Raw genomic sequence first — 24,245 nt, forward strand, 5'->3', positions numbered from 1 at the left:
AGCTTTTGCACAACTGGTTTTACCCCTTCCTTCAGCTTAATATGATGTTCCACCACTGTAATGCCTGTAATTCTTTCATAGTTGTCAATGAACAGGTTAGGAAATCCCATCAACATTTGCAAAAAACTATCTTTCTCCTCAAGTGTTAATTCCGTAGACAACATACCCTTCAACCTACTTCCTCCTAGGCCAGGTGATTTTCTCTCCTCTTCATTGGGTTTCCCTTTTGGTGATGGATCACCAGTTGTGCTTACCCTTTGTGGATCCTTCATAATGATACCCATCACATCAATGGAACTGTCACTTTCTTCGGTGGATGTGGTCTCCTCCTCAGAACTGGAAGATTCTCTAGTGGTTTCATCTGCCGATGTTTCCAGATTCATTTGCTTCTGCTTGCCAATCCTCATGTCATAGTAGATTGTCTCCCCTTTCTTACCGGTCATGCGTAGAAGGCCAGTACCCAGTCCTGTTTTGCCTTCATGGCCATCAACCATGGCCTTCCCAAAATTAATGGATAGCCCTCCCCCTTAGTAGGCATTACCAAAACATCTACCTCTACCTCAGTGTTCAAAGCTTTGATTTTCATGGCACTTACCACACCCACACACTTTACTTTTGCGTTGTTTGCCATCTTTGCCTTGCATGGAGAAGGCCTGTCAACCTCGAGCCCTAATCGAAGCATCATAGCTTCGCTCATTACACAGATTTGTGCACCTCCATCAATGTAGGTGTTTCCAACCCTCTTTCCTTTTATGTTTACGTCGACAATTGGAAGGATGTCATCCATGTTGCATCCCGAAATTGCTCCGGCTACCTTTGTTTTGGAGCGTCTTGTACTTACCATTTTAGACCATTGTCGCCTTACTTTTGGTGCAAGATGTAGCAGTTGTGGCCATGTAATCTTCGGTCCTTGCTCTGCCACATCCAATGTTAGATCATAGGGCTTAGAACTTTCCCCTAGCTGGAAGTCGGTGATGCCCAATTTCCGTCGTGGCCTGGATGGCCTCTTGCTAGTTTCTCCTCTCATGCTTCTCTCATCATCTGATTGTGTAGCTTTCTCCCTCCTAGCTCTTTTCACATTCATGGCTTCAAGTGGTTCTAAAAAGGTTACCTTCTCCTTACCCTTGTCCCTCTTCTTTGCTCTGGGTGGATCCACTACTATGGCTTTTCCTTTCTCTTCTAGCCTTATGATGTTTACAAGGCGATCAGGTGGTGGGGCTGGTGGAAGAGGTGGGATGGATGCTTGTAGTGGTTTCTGGGGTGGACGTAGAATTTGTGTTGGTGGGGGTGGTGCTCGGGGTGGGGGTGTTCTTTCTCTAGGGGGTGACAATTGGTTCCTCCTACCTCCTCTATTATAGTTTTGTCGTGGTTTGGGACAGTAGTACATACCGTGACCGTCTTCTCCGCAGTTGTAGCAATGATACTCCCTGTTTTGTCGTCGTGCTCTTCCAGGGTCTTGATCTCTTTCTTGACTCCTCCCTTGTTGTATTAAGTCGACAGACAAATTCTGCAGTTGGTCAGTAATATGGGCCAACATATCTTGTTGGTCATCTCTTACCCCAAGAGCCGGTGGTGGTGGTGGAATGGTGGTTGTCGTAGTTGCTGGTCGACGCGATGTTCCTGATTCTGTTGACTCGGTTTCTTTGGCTTTCATTCGCAGCTTCTTGTCTTTAAGGCGAGCAATCTCAACTGCTAACTCGTACGTAGCCGAGAATCTACCTTTCACCTTCTCCTTGAGAAGAGGCCATAAGCCATGCGTGAACCGATCTTTTTTTAGGAAATCGGGTGCAGCTTCCCCCCTAGCTAGTGACTCAACCCACCGTTCCCACAAATCCACAAATTTGGACTCATAGGTGGAATATTCTAAAAGACCCTCCTGCTTCAAGTCTCTCAACTTGTCCCACAACTTTTCTGAAGTGGTACCTCCCCCAAAGCACCTCTTAAAAGCGGTTTTTAAGGGTTCCCAGTCATCCTTGGTTGCTTGTGGAAGTGCATTGTACCATGATCTAGCTTCTAGCTTCATGAGATGCTTAAAGATTCTAACCCGGGATTCATCCGTATCTTTGTTGCTCACTACACATGCTACTTCAAAGTCATCTAGGAAGTCTGTTACCAAATCCTCCCCCTTCTTTCCTTTAAATGTTGGAAATGCTACACTTGCCATGATTACTAAGAGAGAGCTAGAAAGACACATTGCTTAACTTGCAAAAGTTTTTGTCTTCTTTACAAGGAGGCGTGTATACCCTCTTATACTAGGACATAGATTAAAACTTCAAACGGTACATTGCCCTGTAACAAAGGTAAGACGAATGGTTGATCTGATGCCAGAACCTCCAAAAACCGCTCCCCACCCGGCATGGTGTCAATGACGTGCTGGTAGTGAGCCTTCAAATCCAGTATTACCTTGATTGAGCGTACACGTGTTGGTATGTGTGATCTGTCTTGAGGTAGGTTGTACTGATTCATGTGAAGCTTAGAGGTGCTTAGTCACTGTCCAAGCTTGTGGGAGAGGGTGGTGTTCTTTCCTGAAACAAACTCAGTAGATCCCTAGTTTCTCTAGTGAGAGTGTGAGCCAATGCTTCCGTTATCTGTGCTGCATCATCAGGTGCGACTTGAAAACTGACTGTGATAATTACCTCGGTGACTTGAATTACCCGATTCTCAAAGTAGAATAGTGTTGATTCTCTATTGTGTAGAGCTCCTTCCATTTTGTTGTTGTGGGTTGGTTGTAGGTTGCGGACATGGTTTCGCCTTCTCCTTCTTCTTCTTGGCACTTGGCCTATGTATATCCACTGGGTTTGGCGTGTTGGTTGACTCTCCCACTGCAAATCGATTACCGTTACGCCTGGCACTCGAGCTTCGATGGAGATGCGGAGTTCGTCTAGTTGTGCTTGGAGCTCTTCTTCTTCTGTCGTCCAATTAGCAAATCCTGCTAGCCATTCATCCATTCACAATAGTTTAAGGGTTTCAGTCTTGTAAACTGAAGGGTTTCATGAAAAGATCCTCAGTGGGGGCACCAAATGATGGGAGCAAAGCGAACCCCGAACCCCGACGGCCTCTAAAACATCGGGGACCGAATGGCGCGCCTCGAGCCTGTCATGGTAAAGCAAACAGGGGGCACCACCTAGCTTCCGCGGCTAGGACGCAAACAACACACCACCATAACAAAGTTTTTATCCAAGAGAGATGGATGCTTGGGAGTAATGATGAAAAGGAAAGGGAATGAGATCAAGTGAGAGAGAGAGAGAGAGTGAGGGAGGGGGTATAGCGGCTTAGTACTTAGGCATCACAAAAGGATGGCGAATCCGCACACCCTTCACACATTCACAAGCTCACTCCAAAACACAAGACTAGGTGGCGATTCCGCACACCTCACATGGGCAAAACATTGCAAGAAAACATACTCACAAAACCTCAAGCTTTATTTAGGGAATTAGGCGATGAAATGGGGAGCATAGGGTAGGGGAATGAGAAGGGAGAGAGTGGTAGAGCACATGGCGAATAGGTGGGAGTTGATGGCGAAGACTCGCACGAGGATTATGGACATCATCCTTCATTTAGTTGCCCTTCATCTTCCATAGCCAAGGGTGTAGAGGTCATGCTCAAGACAAGCATGGTGATTGCGGTGATGGTGATGGTGTGGATGTGTGTGTGTGTACTAGGCACACACAGTGCATAGTGTGTTCTTTGGTGATGTTGTCTGTTTTTGTGTGATGGTGACCCCTCTTTATATAGGGGAGGAGGGGGGGGAGAAATTCTAGAATTTAGAAATGAAGAAATCATTATCTACATAGGCCATGTGACTGTGGGCCCCACTTGTCTGGCTGTGTGTATATGTGCCAGAACAGCAGTCTCATGAGAGAGAGACTAAGAGAGAGAGATGGGTTGATGAAAAAAAGTGAGAGGTGACATGGAGAATAAAGTAATTACAAGAGGGGAGAGAGAGGAGCGTGTTCAGAGGTGAATCTGTGTGCAGATGTGTGTGAACACAAGAAAAATCAGGTAACCACAGGATGGGGATGGGTCTGTGGGCACTTTTTTTAGTGAAACTGAGTGTGTGTGAGTGTGGGGGAGGTTATTTAGCTACAAGACAAGAGACATGGCGCCCTTTAGAGAGAGGGGGGGGTATTTGGGTCATGGGATATGATAGGAGAGAGAAAGGGGGGGTGGGGTATACTATTTTGGAAAATAGGGTAAGTTGCATGTGAGTTAGGGTGCATTATTGGTGAGTTAGAATGCATTATTGGTGAGAGGTGGGGTAGCTTGAGGGGAGAGAGAAAGGAGAAAGGACAAGGGGAAGAGAGAGGGGGTTGACCTTTTGAGTGGAGGAGAGGAAAAGGGACACACGGCGGGGCAACAGTGAAGAAAAAGGAGGCAAGGTGGGGATGGGCTGCCCCGCAAGCATGAGGTGGCCTATTTTACCTTTCTCATATATTTACATAATCATACTTTATTTTTTTTCTTACTTTTTCCAATGTCTTTTATCACTCCCTCCCTAAGAGGGGGTTTTCATGGGGTGGGGACGAGAGAAGAGGGGTATGGGAGCTTGGCTTGTGAAAAGCCCCCATCAGTGGGAGACCCGATGCAAGATAACTCGAATAACTCTTTGGGACCATGATCTTATGTTTTTAATAATCTCCACCTCGCAATGGTGAAAGAGAAATCGGGACTAGGTCCCCAGAGCTATTGTATTGTCAAATCTCATGACCAAGCCTATGAAAGAAAGCTTCTTCTATTAATCGTTAAACTTTCCCACGAGAAGCTGTTTATCTACCCACAAATGAATATGCTTAATGGAACCTTTAGGAGGCTATATGTGCTTGCAGGTCATTTTCCTCTCGACTTTATAGTATCGAATAACTCTTTGGGACCATGATCTTATGTTTTTAATAATCTCCACCTCGCAATGGTGAAAGAGAAATCGTGACTAGGTCCCCAGATCTATTGTATTGTCAAATCTCATGACCAAGCCTATGAAAGAAAGCTTCTTCTATTAATCGTTAAACTTTCCCATGAGAAGCTGTTTATCTACCCACAAATGAATGTGCTTAATGGAACCTTTAGGAGGCTATATGTGCGTGCAGGTCATTTTCCTCTCGACTTTATAGTATTGTATTTTTCATCACTGGTAACCTAAGAAATGGAAGAACTTGGCAGTCACTAGATACTAAAGAGTGTGACTCGATCGCTAAGATAAAGTGGTTTTTGCCTCCAAAAGAAGAGAAGATGTCACATAAGCTTCCAAGATATAAAGCTGGTCGGGATCTGCCAACACCTAACGCTTCAAATTTTGTGCTTCTTGATGTACAAGAGTCGCCAACCCCTCAAGTTGTCCATGGACCAAGTCCAATCAGATGTCTCTTGTTTTTGCAGCCCTCGTAGAGAATTTTGGGCATGATAAGGATCTTACCACCCTACTTAAATCTATGAAACCATATCCTTTTCTAGACATGGGTGATAATGTGCCTACTCAACTAGAAGAATGGATAATTCAGATGGATGACTACTTTGCTCTTGCTGACTACAATTCGGTAGCTCAGGGGATAATGGGGAGAGCTAAGTTGGAAGGTCCAGGAAAGATGTGATGGAAGCTTAATTGCCAGGCCCACAACTTAACAAAAGCAACCCAAAGTTGGGAGGACCTAAAGGACCATCTCAAGGAATGATATCTTCCCCTAGATTACTCCACCATTAAGATGAATGAGTTTCTTTCTTGTGAGTTGGGAAACAGGTATGTTGAAGTATACTATGAAGATTTTATTCGACTTTCACAATATGCTCCTTTTATGACACGGGTATAAAAGCTAAGTCGCTTCATCATTGGGCTTGGAGAAGATTTGGCCCTGACGTAAGGTACCTTTGACCTATCTCATTGAAAGATGCTCTAATCCGGGCCAAGTCAAAGCATAAGAGAATTATTGCAAAAAATAGAAAGCGAGAAATTTCTTGTCAGCCCTATCGAGCAGTCAAAGTGCCATTTGTATAGAACCACCTGCCCAATCCAAACCTCCTATGATGTATCGCGGAAATAGCCAGAAGCAACGGCTTCCGAGACAAAGCATCTGCCACCAAATTCTTATGTCCCTGAACATGGACAATCTGGAAGTGAAACTGTGACAAGATGTTCGCCCAACGCATATGCTTTTTCGATAGCTGCTTTTGTGACAAGAAGTAGCGTAAACTCTAATGGTCTGTAAAGACAGTAAAATCCGCTCCGAGTAGGTAATGCCGCCACTGAGTAAGAGCATGGATAACCGCCAAAAGCTCTTTCTCATAAATCTGTGTTGTCAATTCCGGCCTTGAGAACAATCGGCTCTCGTAAGCAATGACATGGCCTTCTTGCATTAAGACCGCACCCAGACTACGAGCACAAGCATCACAATATACGTCAAATGACTTCTGCAAGTCCGGTAGAGTCAAAACTGGTCTCGTAGTCAATTTCTCTTTCAAAGTCTGAAAGGCAGTCACCTAAATGGGTCCCCACGAGAAAGGGACTCCTTTCTGTGTCAATATATGCAAAGGGGAAGCAACCTCTGTAAACTTTCTAATGAACCGCTTGTAGTACGAATACAATCCCAAGAAGCTTCTAACTTCATGGACATTCTTCAAATCGGGCCAATCACACATAGTCTCTATCTTGGCCGGATCCATCTGCACTCCTGCTGCTGCTGTTGACACAATGTGTCCCAAAAAGTGTATCTCTGGTAGGAAAAATTCACTTTTCTATCACTAACTTGTGATCTCGTAATGCCTGAAAGACTTGAAGCAGATGATATCTATGTTCCCCCTCATCCTTGGAGAAAATAATGATATCGTCAAAGAAGGTGCCAACAAATAGACTGTACTCTCAAAAAATCATGTCCATTATTTGGTTAAATGTCGCAGGAGCATTGGTTAAGCCAAAAGGCATCACCAAAAACTCAAATAACCCAAAAGTCGCCCGAAAGGCTGTCTTGTACACATCTCTTGGCGCAATTCGGATATGATGATATCCACTTTTCAAGTCGATCCTGCTAAAGCACAAGGATCCCTGAAGTCGGTCAAGTATATCATCAATTCTAGGAATTGAAAATCTGTTCTTGATGGTGATTCTGTTGAAAGCTCTATAATCGATGCACATTCTCCAAGATCCGTCTTTCTTCAAAACCAACAACACTGGAGAGCAATACGATGAAGTAGTAGGTTGGACAAGACCCTTTTCCAAGAGGTCTTTCACTTGGTTCATAGTCTCTTTGTTCTGGGCTCGGCTCACACGGTAAGCTGGCCGGTTCGGTGGTGTGGTTCCAGGTATCAGATCAATGGTATGATCTTCAGGACGAGCGGGTGGTAACTCGCTTGGCAGGCCCTCTGAGAAATAATCGGCATGAGAGTGGAGAAAATCTTGGCATTCTTTATCAAGTTCAGACATATTTGTCCTATCATCATTACTCAACTCTTTCATAAAGATCGAGTAAACAAACAGACTGGATTTCATTAATTTTGAAATGGCTGAAGCCGATACAATAGGGATAGACAAGCCTTTAAGTTTTATATCAAGTACAATGGTTCTGCCCTTGTTTGTGGTCAATGTCGCTTTCCTCGCCCGCTTGTCGACGACCATGGCGTTGTTCTTGTGGTACCAAGGAATTCCCAAGAGAACATCACAACCTTCCAAAGGCATTATGTAAAAGTCCTCATGCCCCAAATGCCCCTGACAATGCAACCGAAGTTTGCCAATGATAGGTGTAATGGCTACGTCCCTATCGGGTGCCGCTAGAAGTGCCTCTGCAAGTGGTCCCATCCGATCGGGAGTGATCTCAAGCCGCGCCGTCAATTCCGATCAAATGAAGTTGGCCTTGGCTCCTCCATCAAAGAAGATCAGGGCTTCTTGGTCTTTCACTTTTCCCCAAGCTCGACAAAGTTTTGTACTCACGTCCAACGTGCTAGGATCGATACCCACACAATCTGAAACCAGTCCTATTTTCATCTTGCCTTTTCTTCCATGTTCCTTAGCTGCTCTCGAACTCTCAGGCCTTTCGTCGTCCTTGTCGTTGTGTTCTTTCTATGCCTTTTTAGGGCACTTCGCGAAGATATGCCCAGTTTCCTTGCATCCAAAGCACTTCCCCTCCTTTATGTAGCGAGCTCTCTCTTGAGGAGTAAGTTTGGGTCGTGCATCTTTCTTTTCTAGGTTGCTCTTCCTCTTTCTACTTTCATTTGTCGAAGTCTGTTCGGCTCTTTGCGTCATGATCTCATCGGTGGGTAGGTCAAACTACCAGAGTGAATGCAAAAACCCCATTTCGCATGACTCATCAAGTCCTGAATGGAAGCTAACTTTTGTTCTAAGCAGTGATCTCGGATCTCTGTAGGAAGACCCAAGGTAAACGGCTCAATATGTTCCTTGAACGAGATCTTCTTAAATGAAGAGGTGGGTAGAAAAGAGCTTCAGAATCTCTCGCAATAAGCGTCCATTGTATCCTTCTTGGTCATCCAAAGATGGTTCCAAGCAGTTCGTATGTCGCGTTCACACTCTCGAGTCAGCCATGAAAAAATAAAAAGCCTTCTGAATTCCTGCCATTTAACTAGCGCTACCTTGTTTAATAGAAGTGTGGACCACCAAGTTCGAGCATTCCCCTTAAAGTAAGAGGCATCTCTCCGAATCTTAGAGTGCTTTGAGTAACGCCCTCCTGCAAAAGCGATGTCAAACTGCTGTACAAAAGACAGCTTTTGAAGCATCTCTATAACCAGAAAACGTGTCAAATTTAATTGACTGCCCACCTTCCTTAAACTCTCAGACTTTCTTGCTTTTGTCTTCCAGAAAGTCATACTGGTTGGCTTTGTAAAAAATCTTCTTCTTTGCATAAAAGCTGTTGTCATCAGATTTTGAACTATCTGTAAACGAGTCCTCTGTAGAACTGTCAACCACGGGGCGAGATTTTGACTTCTTTGCCTTTTTCTTGCCCTTTCTGAAGCTTTGATTTTTGCTTCGCTTTTTGCCTTTTTTGTCTTCTTCGCTCGAATCAGAAGAGCTAGAAGAACTCTCAGAAGAAGAAGAAGAACTCGGTACTCCTTCAAATCGAACACGCTTCTTCTGCTTTCTTGCCTTTTCAAAAGTAGACTGATGACCCAAATAACCCAGAAAGTCAGTGCCTTTCTTCTGCTTTTTGTCGTGCTTTTTAGCTTTGTTCTGCGCGTCAAAAAGCTGAGCAATTCATGCATCAACCACCTTTTCTAATTCTTGCTCTGTATACTTCCTGGGAGTAGGAGGTTTCTTGAGAGCGGGTTTGGGGGGTGGTTTTGTGGTCTTCTGCCACTGCGTGTACACCTCATCGAAAAAAGTTTGGCTCATATAATTTGCCAATTTTGGGTCCTTCGCAAACTTAAGCATCATCTTTGTTGCATCGCCGATCAATTGTCGATGCTCCATCTCTTGACGCTCCGCCTATGTAGGCCGAGGCGGCCCATACTTCTTGCTTGAATCTTCGTTGTGATCCCTTTCTGCACCTCCGAATGTAGAGGGAGTCGATCGATCTTTGCCTAAAGCCATAGGTGCCGCATAAAAAGGATCGGATTACCCGTAGGACAGAAATTGGTCGCGCTCTGATATCACTGTAACAGACTTGGACAGAATCTACCGCGACACCACAGATAATCACTTCAAAACAGTTCACAATTGATTCGACACTGGCCCGGGGGAGTTCCGTGCCTAGAGATATTGGCCCCAAAGACTGGTGCCCCTTTCGGTATTCCTTTTTATATTAATTTGCAACTCAAGGTACAAGTAAGTTGTTGGGACTCACTCTCAGACTACTCTGCGTCCAGATGCTCTAAGACGTGAGAGCCAAGAGATTCTTTTAAAAGTTTACAAGGGATGCTAAAAGCAGAGCCCCAAAAGCTGAGAATTAAAAGCCTTTCAAAATGAAGCAAAGGAGGTTTCTCTCTCTCAAGCCATAATAAAGCAAGCCTTTTAAAAATAAAACCCCTCTCTCTCCTCTCCCTAGGTAAATTACGTAGCCAAAAGCTGGCTGAATTGCGTAAGAAAATAAAAGCCCCAAAAACTGCCGCATTGCTGCCTGTACACTGCTGACACTGCATCCCATGATCTACGGCGCAAATCCCGGCCTGTCCGTACGGTGCATGCCACGCGTCAGCCCTTCCGACAGCTAGCCACGTGTGCATTTCTGTTGCAGCCAGAGCGTGTGTGTGGATATTGGGCAACCATGTCACCAAATTGTGACAGTTTCTCTAGTAAACAGGTCCACCATCTTGACAGATGAATAGACTGTAGATCTATTTTTTCAATTCGAAGGCCACTCAACCCAACAAAGATTTAGAATACTAAAGATGGGCCAATTTGAAGATTTCTAGGGATGGATTGGCTGAGGAGAAATAAAGAAAACATTCATCGTGGAGAAGAGATTGTTTTTTTTCGAGACTCAAATGAAGAACAAGTATTAGTGCAAGGCAGAGCGGAAAAATCTCCCTTGAAGAAGGTCAAAGCGAATCGTTTAGTTGAGGATTAAAGAAAGGACTATCAATCTATGTTATAAGGCTCAATAAACCAGGAACAAAATCAGAGAGATCAAAGCATGAATGGCTGAACGAATATTAGGACATTTTTCTTCAAGAGTTGAGAAGTCTTCCTCCTCCTAGGGAGCTAGAACACGAGATTGAAATCATTTTTCCTCAAGAGTTGACAAGTCTTAATCCTCCTAGGGAGCTAAAACACGAGATTGAACTCATTTTCCCTAAAGAGTTGACAAGTCTTCCTCCGCCTAGGGAGCTAGAACACGAGATTGAACTCATTCCTGGAGTCCAGCCAATAGCAAGGACACCCTACAAGATGTCGCCTTCTGAATCCATAGAGCTAAAGAACTAGTTGACTCAACTTTTAGAACAAAGTTTCATCAGACACAGAGTCTCTCCTTGGTGTGCTCCAGTACTCTTCCAAAAGAAGAAAGACGGGATGTTTAGACTTTGTATATATTTTCGAGGTTTAAATCGATACACCATAGAGAATAAGTACCCCTTACCTCACATAGATGAGCTACTTGATCGACTCGGTGCCACCTGTTGTTGGAATTAGAAAGGGAGATATTCCTAGAACAGTTTCCAATACAAGGTTTGGGCATTATGAGTTCACCGTTATGCTTTTGGCTTGACTAATGCCCCTAGCCACCATTAACTGTTTCATGAATGACCATTTCAGGACAAAGTTAGATGATTTTTCTTTGGTCTTCTTTGACAAAATCTTGGTGTATTCAAAGACAAGCGAAGATCATGAACATCATGTACACCATGTCTTGGAAATTCTTAGAAAGACCAAGCTATATACCAAGCGGAGCAAATGCTCCTTTGTAGAAAAGGTTGCCTATTTAGGATTCATAGATTCTAAGGATGTTCTCTCTCTAAATCCAGCTAAGGTTGAAGTTGTAATCCCATGGCCCATTTTCAAGAGTGTTCCAAAAGTTCGAGGATTTCTCGACCTCACAAGATGACATAGAATATTTATCAAAAACTATACACTCTTCGCAGGTCCTCTCACTGAACCCACCCATCCTTTACTTAGTGTTGTAAAAGAGATGCAGCCTTCAATAAATTAACAGAGACCTTGGCCAGTGAACTTGTTCTAAAACTTCCAGGTTTTGAAGAAACCTTTGAGGTGATAGTGGATACTTGCGTACAAGGTATAGGTGGAATCCTACACCAAGAAGTCCTCATACAGTAGCCTATCAATCCCGACAGCTCAGGATCCATGAGAAGAATTATCCCACCCGTAACCTCGAGTTACTAGCTGTGGTTCATGACCTCAAGAAGTGGTGACACTATCTTTTAGGTCAAATGCTTGAGCTTGTTATCGACAGCAAAAGTCTCAAGTGGATTTTCACCCAACCATATCTCAATAAGCAACAAAGGAAATGGTTTAAATCTCTACAGGAATTCACTTTTCAAATAAAATTTAGACCAGGCAAGAAAAACCAAGCCACTGATGCTCTAAGCCGACGGATAGTGGCCCTTTTCATCTCACTTGTCCATTCCATCCTACCAGAAGAGGTTCAAAGAGCCCTCCAAACTAATGACCAATTTGGTCCCTTGATGCAAGAGGTCCAAGCTCACATAAAAAAAAGACACTTGGAAGACTATTCTATTTAAGATGGATTACTATTCTTCAGAAATCGATTATGTATACTTATGTGCTTAAGAATGAAAATTCTAAAGGAAGCTCATGAAACTCTTCTTGCAGCTCACCTAGGCTATCACAAAATGTTTGCCTCTTAAACAAAATTTATGCTGGCCTAAGATGAAAAAGAATACCCTAGAGTATGTTAAGAAGTGTTTGATATACCAAAAGGTTAAAGCTGAAAGAGTGAGATTCTTGGGAAGCTACAACCATTAAATATACCTGCAATGAAGTGGGAGTGCATCAATATGGATTTTGTAACAAGGTTATCCAAAACTACTAAAAAAATTATTCAATTTTTGTAGCGATGGATAAACTTACCAAAGTAGCTCAACTTATTTAGTCCATATTGCTTAAGTTTTTGTAAAAGAAATTGTCAAATTACATAGGATCCCTGCTCAAATAATCAATAACTGTGACGTCAAGTTTATCTGCAAGTTTTGGAAGGTCGTGTTTCAATCTTTAGGCACTCAATTAGACAAATAGCATCTTGCAACCTTTCCTCTAACCTTTCTTTCCTTATGTGCCAATATCTGTTCAAGAATAAGAATCTCATCCATTTCTTCCACTTTGGACTGTTTCTCATCGAGCATATTCTTTGGCACATCACCAACAAAGGGCCTTAGAAGTTTGACATGAAAAGAAATATCTATTTTCTAGCCTTCTGGTAGCTTTAACCTGTAAGCTACATCGCTGATCTTTTTTTATATCTGAAAAGGACCATAATATTGCATACTGAGCTTTGAAAACAAACACTCCTTGACTTTCCTTTTCCTTAGCCTACCCTTTTCAAAGCGCAAAAGTACCCAATCACTAAGTGAAAATACAAGTTCATGACGGTGACGATCAGCAGATTTCTTTTGCTTAGGCTGAGTCTTCTTGAAGCAATTTTTATCTTCCTGTATGTTTCATCCATATCTTGCACATATTTTTCTGCCTCAAATATTTTGTTCTTAGCTTGCAAAATGGGTGGGAATTTCTTCCCTGCTTCCACTATCTCAAATGGTGCCTTGCTTCTTGATGTATGCATAGTGTTATTGTATGCATATTCAACCAATGGGAGATGGTGTTTCCAAGTTTCCTTGTGCTCTCACACATAACATTTGAGCAAATCTAGGATAGTAGAATTTTCCTCTTCTGACTATCCATTAATTTGTGGATGAACCGAAGATGAGAACTTTAGCGTAGTGCCCATGTTTTCAAATAATGCCTTTCAGAAAAGACTCGTCATACGTGGATCCCTGTCACTGACAATTGACTGAGACATCCCGTGATACTTAAAGATATTTCTCATGAATATCTTGACCATGTGTTATGGCTTTATCTTCTTCCTAACAGGGAATGAAATGGGCCTGCTTACTACACCTACAAATGTCCAAATCCCATCATTACCTGTTTGAGTTCTTACAAACGTCCATTGCTATGCTTTCCCATGGCCTATCGGGGTTCGGCAATGGTTGCAACAATTCCAGTTGCTTTTGCTTGTCAAATTTGACTTTTTGGCATACTAAGCATGATCTTACAAATGTGTTGACATCTTGACATAAAGCTGGCCAATAGAAGAATGCCTCAATCCCTTTCATCATCGCATCAATTCTACAATGCCTAGCATATGGTGGAGCATGACTTTCCATCAAAACCTTTGTCCATAGCTATTTATTAACACATAATTTTCCATGCATCATGAGAAAGTCATTCTTAGGAATATAGTGCTCATGATGTTTCCCATCAACAAGCTGATCATAAATCCTTGAAAAATCTGAATCTTCAGCATATTGTGTCTTCATTTCGTCTAGTTCACAATGGTATGGAATTGACACTGTCAAAGTTTGGGGCTTTCATGACAACGCATCAGCCATCAAGTTCTTTTTCCCTTCCACATGTACAATCTGAAATTGGAACATTGACAAGATGTTTGCCCAGCACATATTTTTCTCAGAAAACTTCGTTTGAAAGTATCGCAAGTTTTGATGATCTATTTGGACAAAAAAATCAGCCCCTAGCATATAGTGTTTCCAACTAGTGAGAGCGTGAATTACTGCCAACACGTCTTTCTCATAAATTTGCCAGTTCTTTTTGGTTTTCAAAAGATTATGATCTCATATGCGACTACTCGGCCATTCTGCATTAGAACTGCACCAAGACTGTGGCCACATGCATCACATTGAACCACAAAAGGTTTTGAAAGATCTGGCAAAATGATTGTCAGATGTGAAGTCAACTTTTCTTTAAGTGTTTGAAAGCTAGAATTTCCTTGGATGTCCACTTGGAAGTAACTCCTTTCCCTTATATTGCATGGAGTGGAGAAGCAATCTCATAAAATTTTTGGATGAACCTTGTGTAGTAGGAACATAAGCCTAAAGCTTTGAATGTCATGCACGGACTTCAAATATGGCCATGACCTAATTGCTTCCACTTTGGCAGGATCCATGTGTACCCCATCCTTTGAAACAAAGTGTCCAAGGAAGTGAATATCTTCCAAAAAGAATTCACTCTTCTTCGCATTAATGAGTAGCATGTTCTTGCGTAGCTCTTTGAAAACTGCGGTCAAGTGATCCCTATGCTCCTCTTCAGACTTTGAATAGACAATCATGCCATCAAAGAATGTACCCACGAAGTTTCTATGTGGTCTAAATATTTTGTCCAGCATTCAATTCAACGTGGCAGGAGCATTTGTGAGACCGAATGGCATGACAAGAAACTCATAAAGACCAAATGTTGTCCTGAACATAGTCTAGTGGACATCTTCTGGCTTAATGCGTATTTGATGATACCCACTCTTTAGGTCTATCTTGATAAATAGTGACGCTCTTGCAAGCCAATCAAGGATGTCATCTATCCTCAGTATGGGGAGCCTGTTCTTGATAGTATTCTTATTCAAAGCACGGTAGTCAATGCACATGCGCCATGAACCATCCTTCTTCTACACTAGGAGTAGAGGCGAACAAAAAGGGGACGAACTAGGTTGAATCAGCCAGTCCCTTCTCTAAAAGCTCCTTGACCTGACTCATAATCTCTTTTTGTTGGGCTGCACTAACCCTAATTGGTGGTCTATTCGGTGAACTAGAACGTGGCACAAGATCTATGGTATGATCCTCAGGTCTCTCAGGAGGTAACTCCCCTGGCAAAGAGACCAAAAAACAATCACTGAAACCACTCAAAAAATTTGACCTATCTTTATCTAAGGTAGACAAACTAGATACACTTCAGGTACATCTTTTGCAAAGATCAAGTACGCAAAAAGATGATTGATTATCACAGAAGAAATAAAAGAAGCACAAACAACTGGAGCAAACTCGCCTTTAAGCTTTACATCAAGGACATGAGTCTTTCCTCTATGTACAAGGGTAATCTTTCTGTTGTAAGCATCCACCACAGCATGCAACTTGTAACACCATGGGATACCCTATACTACATCACAACCCTCGAGTGGCATAATATGAAATTCTTACGCATCCACAACTCTGAATGTGAAAATGAAGGTTCCCCAAAAAGGGAGTAAGAGGATCTGAATGACTCGGGCATGCTAAACCTGCTTCACCTCTCATACCCATGTCCTCTGCACGAATGCTCAACTTTGATGCCAGTTCTTGAGATATCAAATTTGCACGGGCTTCTGAATCAAAGAAAACCAATATTGTCTAGTCTTTAACTTTGCCCCAAGCTCTGCACAATTCCGTGGCATCTATGTTTGGTTCGTCATCAACCAAATTTGGAACAAGTCTTGCACTGGGCTTTGGCTTCTTTCCTTTAGGCTCTAACTTGTCATTCTTATCCTGTGACTTCTTTTGTGGGCATTCATTCGCAATATGTCCCTCCTCTTCACATATGAAGCATCTATTGGCCTCTCTTAGAGCTTTCCTTTCTTCAAAATATTTACCTAAAAAATGTCTTTTCTGTCCATGTCCTCGCCCAAAAGAAGGTTTAGACTACAGCATTGCACTTGGCTGAGAAATGTTTGCCTTGGACCCTCTCTTGTTGCTATAAAATCCATCGAGCTCTTTCGACAGATTTCTGGCCACTCACGTTCTCAATCAATTGTGCCATATCCATGACAATAGTCTTTGTGCAATAGTCCCTGATTTTCATGGGCAATCTGCAACAGTACTTCTCAATTTGTTCTAACAATGGCACAAACCTATAAGAGGTTACTTCCTTTTTTTGTTTTCTTTTTTTTCTCCGAGAAAAAGATCCTTCTATTAGTTATTGAAACTGCCCATAGGGCTACAACCACCTCTTCAAGAGAGGCCTAAACAACCATGATGGGAGACTCTCCCAATGAAAAAAAAAAAAACAAGCATATGTACAATGGGGCTAAATCAAGAAATGGGAGGGGGAAAAGCCACACAGGTGATCAGTAATGCCATCGGAGTACTCCTTGGACCATGGTGTAAAAAGGCCCAGGACGCAGAGTCGAAGGAAAGCCTCTCTGCGCTCCCGCATGCGGTCGGAGCTTCCATGTAGTCCCTCAAGCTGTCCTCTGAGAGTATGGATTAGCTCTAGCCAAAAATCGCGAACAGTCTCTGCTGGTGGCACAGGGCAAGCCTCAAAGATGCGGAAGCAACGGGCTTTCCAGATGAACCACAGTGTCAGGCCACTGATGAGCTCCCAACACTCCTCTCTCTCACTGCACCACTCCTGTGGAGTAAGCTCTGTAGTAGGCTGGAGTGTAGGTCGCCCCTCCTGCATCACTATCATCATGCTGGTGGATGATAGCTCAAACTGAAGTGCCGGTCCCGTGAGGGTGGACCAAGCCGCTGCTCTCCAAGTGTACTATCGAACCGTGGAGAGAGCAAGCATCAGCCAAAGAACTCGTAGCCACACCTGCTGGGCCGAGGGACAGTCCCAAAGACAGTGACGTTGACTCTCCACAAGATGGTCACAAGCTGCACATGCGGCCGAGAGACCACTGTGCACTAGCCAGGTCCCAATTGCTGTAGCTCTGTGTGCGACCAGTCACTGAAACATGGTGACTCGCCTCGGCTGTCTGGAGTCCCACAACCTCTCCTAGAAGGCTGCCAAGAACTCAGCTCTGAGACCCTCCTCCTACCAATGAGGTGCTGCAGCGGGGCGGGCCTCTCTCTGTGCTGCTAGTATATGACGTCCCAGTGGAAAAGTGTACTGAAAGAAAGGGACTCCTGGGTGGTCTGCAGAAGAGAATGGGTCCCTCTAAAGCCTCTCACCAGGATCCCACTGAACTCGTACTAGTGGACAACACTCCCAAGCCCACAGCCTCCAGTGTCTAGTCTCAAAAGCTGTTGGGTCAGGATCTATGACACACGTCCTCCCACAGATGCCCACTACTCGGATCCTCTGAAAACAACACTCTGCCACCTGTGGGGCCTCTACTGTAACTCGTTGTAGGCGTCCCCCTCCCTGAAGCGCGAAGAAAAGGGATGGAATGGTCTCTGAGCAGGCCCTGACGGAGATGAGAACCTCCAGTCACGTGAAGGCTCTCATCCACCTGGGTGCTAATGGCTCGAGAGGCATGAGCCACTCAGCTGGAACTGCCTCTGAGATGTCCTGGCACATGCTCTGCACCCCTCTCATGCCCTGTAGCTGGAAACCCTGCACCTCCTCTGACAAGCTTGAGAACTCTAACCAGTCACCTAAAGAGCGTGCTCGACCTGCTGCCATGGGACCCCAGGAAACACGAGGCAGACTACAAACCAAGTGGCCTCTCTGAGTGCTAACCATGGGGTTCCAGACAAGGGGTTGCCGTAGGCGCTCCTCCGTGCAAGTAGGTTGTCTCTGCTCCAGGCCTCGCCGTAAGAGCTCCCAAGATCGAAGTAGACTCACAGCGAAGCTGTCGTCCAGTCTCCTACTCAAACCAACTTTGCGCAACTCTGTGAAGATCCATCTGGTCGAAGGTTGCCAGGGGCCTCCTGCCTGAGGCACCCTAGCACGAAGTCGCTGTAGCAGGAACTCCTTCCAGGGCTCCTCACCTGGAAGAAGTCCTCTGACGATGAACTTCCTAAGAAGGGCTCTGCTCTGTTGTGCTGGGTCAATGATCCCAAGCCCTCCCTGTGAACAAGGAAGAGTGATGACCTGCCAAGCCACTTTGGCTCGGGCTATCTGAGTGTCACGTCCTAACCAAAGGAAGTTCCTGATCAGCCTCTCTACCTAGCTGATACAAGAACTCGAGAAGATCCAGCAAGAAGTGATGTACCAAATAGTCGCCAACAACACCTGGTTGGCCACTACTACTCTGCCAGCCAAAGAAAGTCGTGCTGAGCTCCAATGTAACAGCTTTCTCCTGATCGACAGGAGAAGGGGAGCAATCTGCTGCTCGGGAGACAAGTCCAAACCAACCTGACAGCCCAAGTACCGAACTGTAGTCCCTGGGGGAATCCACCTAAAACCCTCTCCTGGCATCCAATCGGGTACAGGAGCACTACCAACCGAGAAAGCCACTGTCTTTCTCAAGTTGATCAGTGCGCCCGATGCACAACAGAAGTTCTCCAGAGCCTGCTCACACTTGTGAAGGTTGGCCTCCTGGCCATCTAAGTACAAGGCTGAGTCATTGGCAAACTCAGCATCCAGAAGGTCATCTCCGCGAATAGGGAGTGCTAAGCCCCATAGACCTACCTGCTGCGACACCAAAAACTTGCTCATTGCCTCTGCATAAAACAGAAAGAGGAAGGGGGCAAGAGGACAACCCTGTCTGACCGAACGTGTGAGCATGAAGCGATCACCTCTACCTCCTGCCAAAAGTACATGACTGTGAGCCTGTCTGTACAAAGCTGACACCCCTCTAATCCAAGCATCTAAGGAGCCCATCTTGCGTAGAGTGCCCTCTAGAAAGTCCCAATCAACTCTGTCATATGCCTTTTCAAAATCGAGAAGAGGAATCACTAGGTCCTCACTACGGAGCCGTGCCAAGGCAGAAGCCTCCCAAAAAGTAAAGATGTTGTCAAGGATACTGCGTTCCTTGACAAAACCTGTCTAAGTCCCATGTATAAGGCTCTCTAGAAGTGGATGAATCCTCAAACTCAGAGCCTTGGCAAGAATTTTGTAGGCTGAGTTGAGGATGGTGATGGGGTGACACTGTCGAATCTCATCCATGGAGCCACCCTCCTTGGGAATGAGGTAGATCAGGCCCTCACTCATGCTGTCAGGCATCACTTCTGTGTGCAAAATGTACTGAAAAGCACTACAGAGATCTGGGCCAAGCAGGTCCCAGTACTCCAAGAAAAATTAGAAGTCAGCCCATCCTCACCTGGATAGCTATCACGGGGGAGGGCCCTAAGAGCCGTGTGCAGCTCCTCAAGCTGAAGTGGTAGCTCAAGACTCTGACGCATCTCCTTAGTCACAAGAAGGCATCTGTGCCCAAACTTGCTCCCTGCATGCATCCAGACACTCTGTAGACAGTAACTCACCGTAAAATTCAGTAGCAATTGCACGCATATCCTCGGGCTCAGAAGCAACTGACTCGTCGGGCCTCCTCAACTGACTGACCTTGGCATGCGAATGCCGAGGTCCCACGGCCTCAAAGAAAGCACCTATCACTCTGTCGCCCACCTGGTTCCACTATGATGTCTGTCGATGGAAAGCAAACTCATGTCGCCTCTCCTCTGTGCTAACAAGCTCGTGATGAGCCTGCTGTGTTGCTCCTCCAACCAAGGACTGTCTAGATGCTGCTCCTGCATCCTCTGTAGCGGAGCAATGCCCCATCTGAGACGTTGCTCCTCCTCTCTCGCTGTAGCCCGGCTAGCCAGACACTCCTAGAAAAACAAACAGCTAATCTGATCTAGGCATGAGGCCACTCTTTCAGCAGGAGAATCTTGCCTGTCGAAGCTCTCTGTCCAGAGAGCCTCTACCCGCTCTCTGAGTGCTGAGTCCAACAAGACCCTCTCTGGCATGGGAAGCATCGTGCTCCTACTCCTCTATCTGTCTGCCACAGTGAGGATCACTGGTGCATGGTCTGAGAAGGAAGTCCCTACCAGAATGCCCACTGTCCCTCCCAAGTCACTGAAATAGTCACTAGTGTAGAATCGATCTATCCGCGATAGATTCGCTCCTCCCACTTTGCGGTCTGAACGAGAGAAGGCAAGGCTGTCTGGAGGCCTCACGGGAGGAGCGAATCTATCCGCGATAGATTCGCTCCTCCCACTTTGCGGTCTAAACGAGAGAAGGCAAGGCTGTCTGGAGGCCTCACAAAACCAGAGTGCTGCCAAACATCCGAGACCCTCAGAGTCGTACAAAACCTCTCCCAAGCTGCCAGCTCAACTCCATGCATAGTAGCGTGGCTACCACCAATCCTGTCAGAAGGGTCCTCCAACATGTTGAAGTCCCCTCCTATGCACCAGTGTTCTGCCTACGGCGTAGAGACTCAACCATCAAGGACCAAAACTCTGCTTGAGCACTCGCCACATTGGGCACATAGATGTTCAGCAAGCCCACAAGGCAACCCTGAACCTGCATAGTAATCCACTGAGCCTTGCCTGGCACAATAATCCATCTGCCCACAATGGCCTGCTACAAAGATTCCGCAATAGTCATACATACCCCACCTTGGATGCCTCCAGGTCCAAAAGCAGCTGACTAAAAAGTGTCATATCGTCCACACAAGCGCTGACCACAACGTCTAATGCGGCTCTCACACAGATGGTGCTCCTGAAGCATAAGGAGATCAATCTCTCCTCCCACAAGGCAGCGCTGAATCTCCTGATGCAGTCGGCCCCGTTGACGCTGAAACTGGGGCCCACCTAGCCCCTGCACGTTCCATGAGACAATCCTCATGAGGAGCGAGAGAGAACAGATGCTGCTGCAGCAGCTAGACGGGCTATCTTTGAGGCTGGCTTAGATGGGGAGTAATCTGCATCCGAGCGTCCTCTAGATAGGCGTGACTGTAATGAGTGCCTGCAAGCCCAAGCAGAGCGAGCCATACGTAAAGCAACCTCCTCTATCCAGGAGTCCTCATGAATGGATACATAGCATGGCAAGCACTGTGTATCGGCAAAGAATCTGGATCCTACTGAATCTGGAGGTGTCACCGCAAACTTGGCCAATGGCCACAGAGTCTGAAGCAAGTCTGTAACTCCTAGTTCTCCCATGTGGTGAGAGAACTCTAGGACCTGTGTGTGCAACCATCCCAACACTGAGTCGAGAGTCCACTCTGTCTGTCCCCTGCCGCCCGCAGAGGGGAAAGGCGACGCCAACTGCTGAGTCCAAGGCCTCTGTCCCCCTAGCTGCAAGGAACAGAACATGGACCCTGAAGCAGGCTGCCTCATGGTCTGCTGAGGGGTCGCCAAGAAAACGAGTGAAGTCGTAGTCAAAGAAATCCCATCGGCATCGGATGTCAATGCTCGTCAGACCTCGAGGGATATCTGCAAGGGGGGACGTCTGCACTTGTAGAGGGGGCCACAAGAAATCCTGTCCCTCTCTCTCCCAGGGGGACGACTGTGGAACTGAAGCGGGAGGGGGCGGAGAAGGACCAGGGGGGAGTGGTGGAGAAGAGGGGTGAGGGGGAGCGGTAGAGGTAGAGGGGTGGGAGGAAGAGGCGGCGGGAGCAGGAGGCGGGGGGGAGGATGAGAAAGAGGGGGGGAACTTTGAAGGGGGAGGGGCTGTCGAGGGTGAAGCTGGGGTGGGGGCTGGAGTAGGGACCTCATCCTGCTCAAGAGGACCGAATCGATTCCTCGTGGGAACCCACTGCTGCTGAGTAGGCGCCTGAGGACCACTCTGAGTGCCAAGCTGTCGCTGTGGCCCCTGGCGTCGTCGACCACAGAGCTGCTGCCATCTCTCCTCCGCTGGAGCCCCAGGCTCAGAGGGTGACTATGTATGTGTGCACTGTGTCTCTGTTTGTGTCTGCTGGCCAGCCCTTGCAAGCTGGGGCTGAGGCTCTGGTGTAGGTCGAGGCATCCTCCGTGGACAAGCCTTCGCGATGGCCCATCTGTTGACAAATGAAGCACTGGTTCGGGAGGCCCGAATATTCCACACTCTGTCTAAACCAACCCCCACTCACCCGAGGCAGAAGAATAACCTTCAGGAGTGTGTGAGTGTCTCTGACCAAAACGCGAACTGAGGGAATGCCAGCCGCCTTGGCAACTACTGAGGCTGCCATGCGAGGTGTCTCCAGGACAGTCCCAATGGCTGAGTTGATCCTGGACAAAAGTGGTAAGTACTCCCTTCGCAAACCCGGAAAGCAGACGGAGATGGGGATGTCTGCATCCTCTACTAGAACATCCGAAGCAAGGTCGAAACCACGTCTCCACTGTCAAAAGTGGGCTCGTGCTGCTCGGATGGTCAATGGACTCATGGCGATGACCTTGGACGCCATCTCGGAGGTCTCAAAGTCGATTTGATAATAACCTCGTCCGAGTATTTGCACGTCCAAGATCTTGCCCACCTCTGCGAGAAGGCGGGCCTGGAGAAGGTCACGCAGCTCTCCTCTGCTAGGTCGGGTGCCTAGAATCTTGCAGATTACAGAAGTCGCCTGCAAGCGCTCTACCTCTGCGGCTAGGTTCGCTTGCTCTGTCGGCGAAAGAGCAAGTCGAATGGTGGGCTCAGCGGGGTCGGGCGAGGGGGCTTCGGACGAATCCCTCTGTGGCGGAGCTAGATCCTCCATCTGTGTCTACTACTGTGGCGAAGAAGCGGGCGGAGAAGCGACTCTGCAGCCGAGCGTGCCGAGCACTGTCCAAGGACACAGTGCTACTAGAGCCAAGTGCAGGATGCTTCGGGGAGAGGAAGGCGGGGGGGGGGGAAGGAATAGATAAGGCGGGCGGAGTGCGGGGCCTCAAGAGGTAGCCAGCGGGCGGGGTGGGGGGGGGGGGGGTTGAAAGGCGGCGCGGGAGGGGGAGGGGGAGGGGGTAGCTGGCCGGCTGGGGGGAACTAGCGGGCTGGGCGCAATAGGGGGTGGGCAGGCTAGAGGCTGCCACGCGCAAGGGAAGGCGGGGACAGGGGGCAGCGCAAGGATAGCGAGGGGGGGGGGGTGGTTCAGTAGTAGTGAGCGTGTGATAGCAGGTTTCGTCACAAGTTTCTTGCTTCTCAATCTGTTCTAACAATGGCACAAACCTATAGGAGGTTACTGGCAGCAGCGCGGCCCAGAACTGTTTATTGTACTCATCAAGATTCGCACAATTTTTAGCATTCAACTTGTGCCATTCTATCATCACATTTAGTGCAAAAAATTGTTTAAACTAGACCCACGTTGTAGGGGCTTGGTCCTGATTCAACAATGCAGTCCACCATTGAAGCGTATTCCCTTTCAAGAAAGTGGCAGCCTTGCATATCTTCAAAGACTCTGTGAAGTTTTCTCCAACATAAGTTGCATCAAACTGCTATATGAAGGTCAAAGCCTTCAATTAATCCTCAGTTCCCTTGAAAGTTTCAAACTTCATTCCCTGCCCACCTTCCTTGTAAACCTTAGGTTGACTCAAAGGAGTCAAATTGTCATAAACAGGTGCCCGTAAAACTGGTGCTCCAAGATTATCCATTCTAGCACTCGCATCATTTCTGTTACCTGTCATATCTACATTTTGGGCATATGGCTGCAAAAAAAAAAGCCATACCAAACTTTGTTCTAGGCACTCGAAATTGAACATAGACATTCCGAAAACCTAGTTGGACACCCATATTCCCGTACATAGGGTTAACCATGCCTAGTTGCATTTTCGCAAATACATTCCCTGGCATATAACCTGTGGAAGGTCCAACCATATCTTTAAACACTGAATCACCTCCAAAATAACCAGGATATGCAATAGGTAACGGAAGGGTTTGACACATAGCCTGTTCATTACTCCCTTAAATATTCACAAACGGTCCCTATCTAGGTTTAAAGCAAATTGGTTAGGATTAATGGACGCCACTGGTTTCTCAATTACATGGGCTTTCCCTCAAGCATCAAGAGACCTCTGTGCATTGGAAATCTTCTTTTCTTGCAACGGCTCAGTCATGCCTTGTGTTGGAGCCTGAAAACCTTGTGTCGAAGCCTGTAAATCCTGTGTAGGAGCCTGTAAGAACTCTACTACTTGGATGCACCCTCCCTATCTCTCACATGGACAGCGATCACTAGACTTATACGTCGGGATTTGATTAAGATAGATACTAGAAGCACATGGATACAACCAGTACAAGATTTGGGCAC

This window comes from Adiantum capillus-veneris, chromosome 17 (genome assembly GCF_014529385.1).
Source record: "Adiantum capillus-veneris isolate H3 chromosome 17, ASM1452938v2, whole genome shotgun sequence".
Lineage (NCBI taxonomy): Eukaryota > Viridiplantae > Streptophyta > Polypodiopsida > Polypodiales > Pteridaceae > Adiantum > Adiantum capillus-veneris.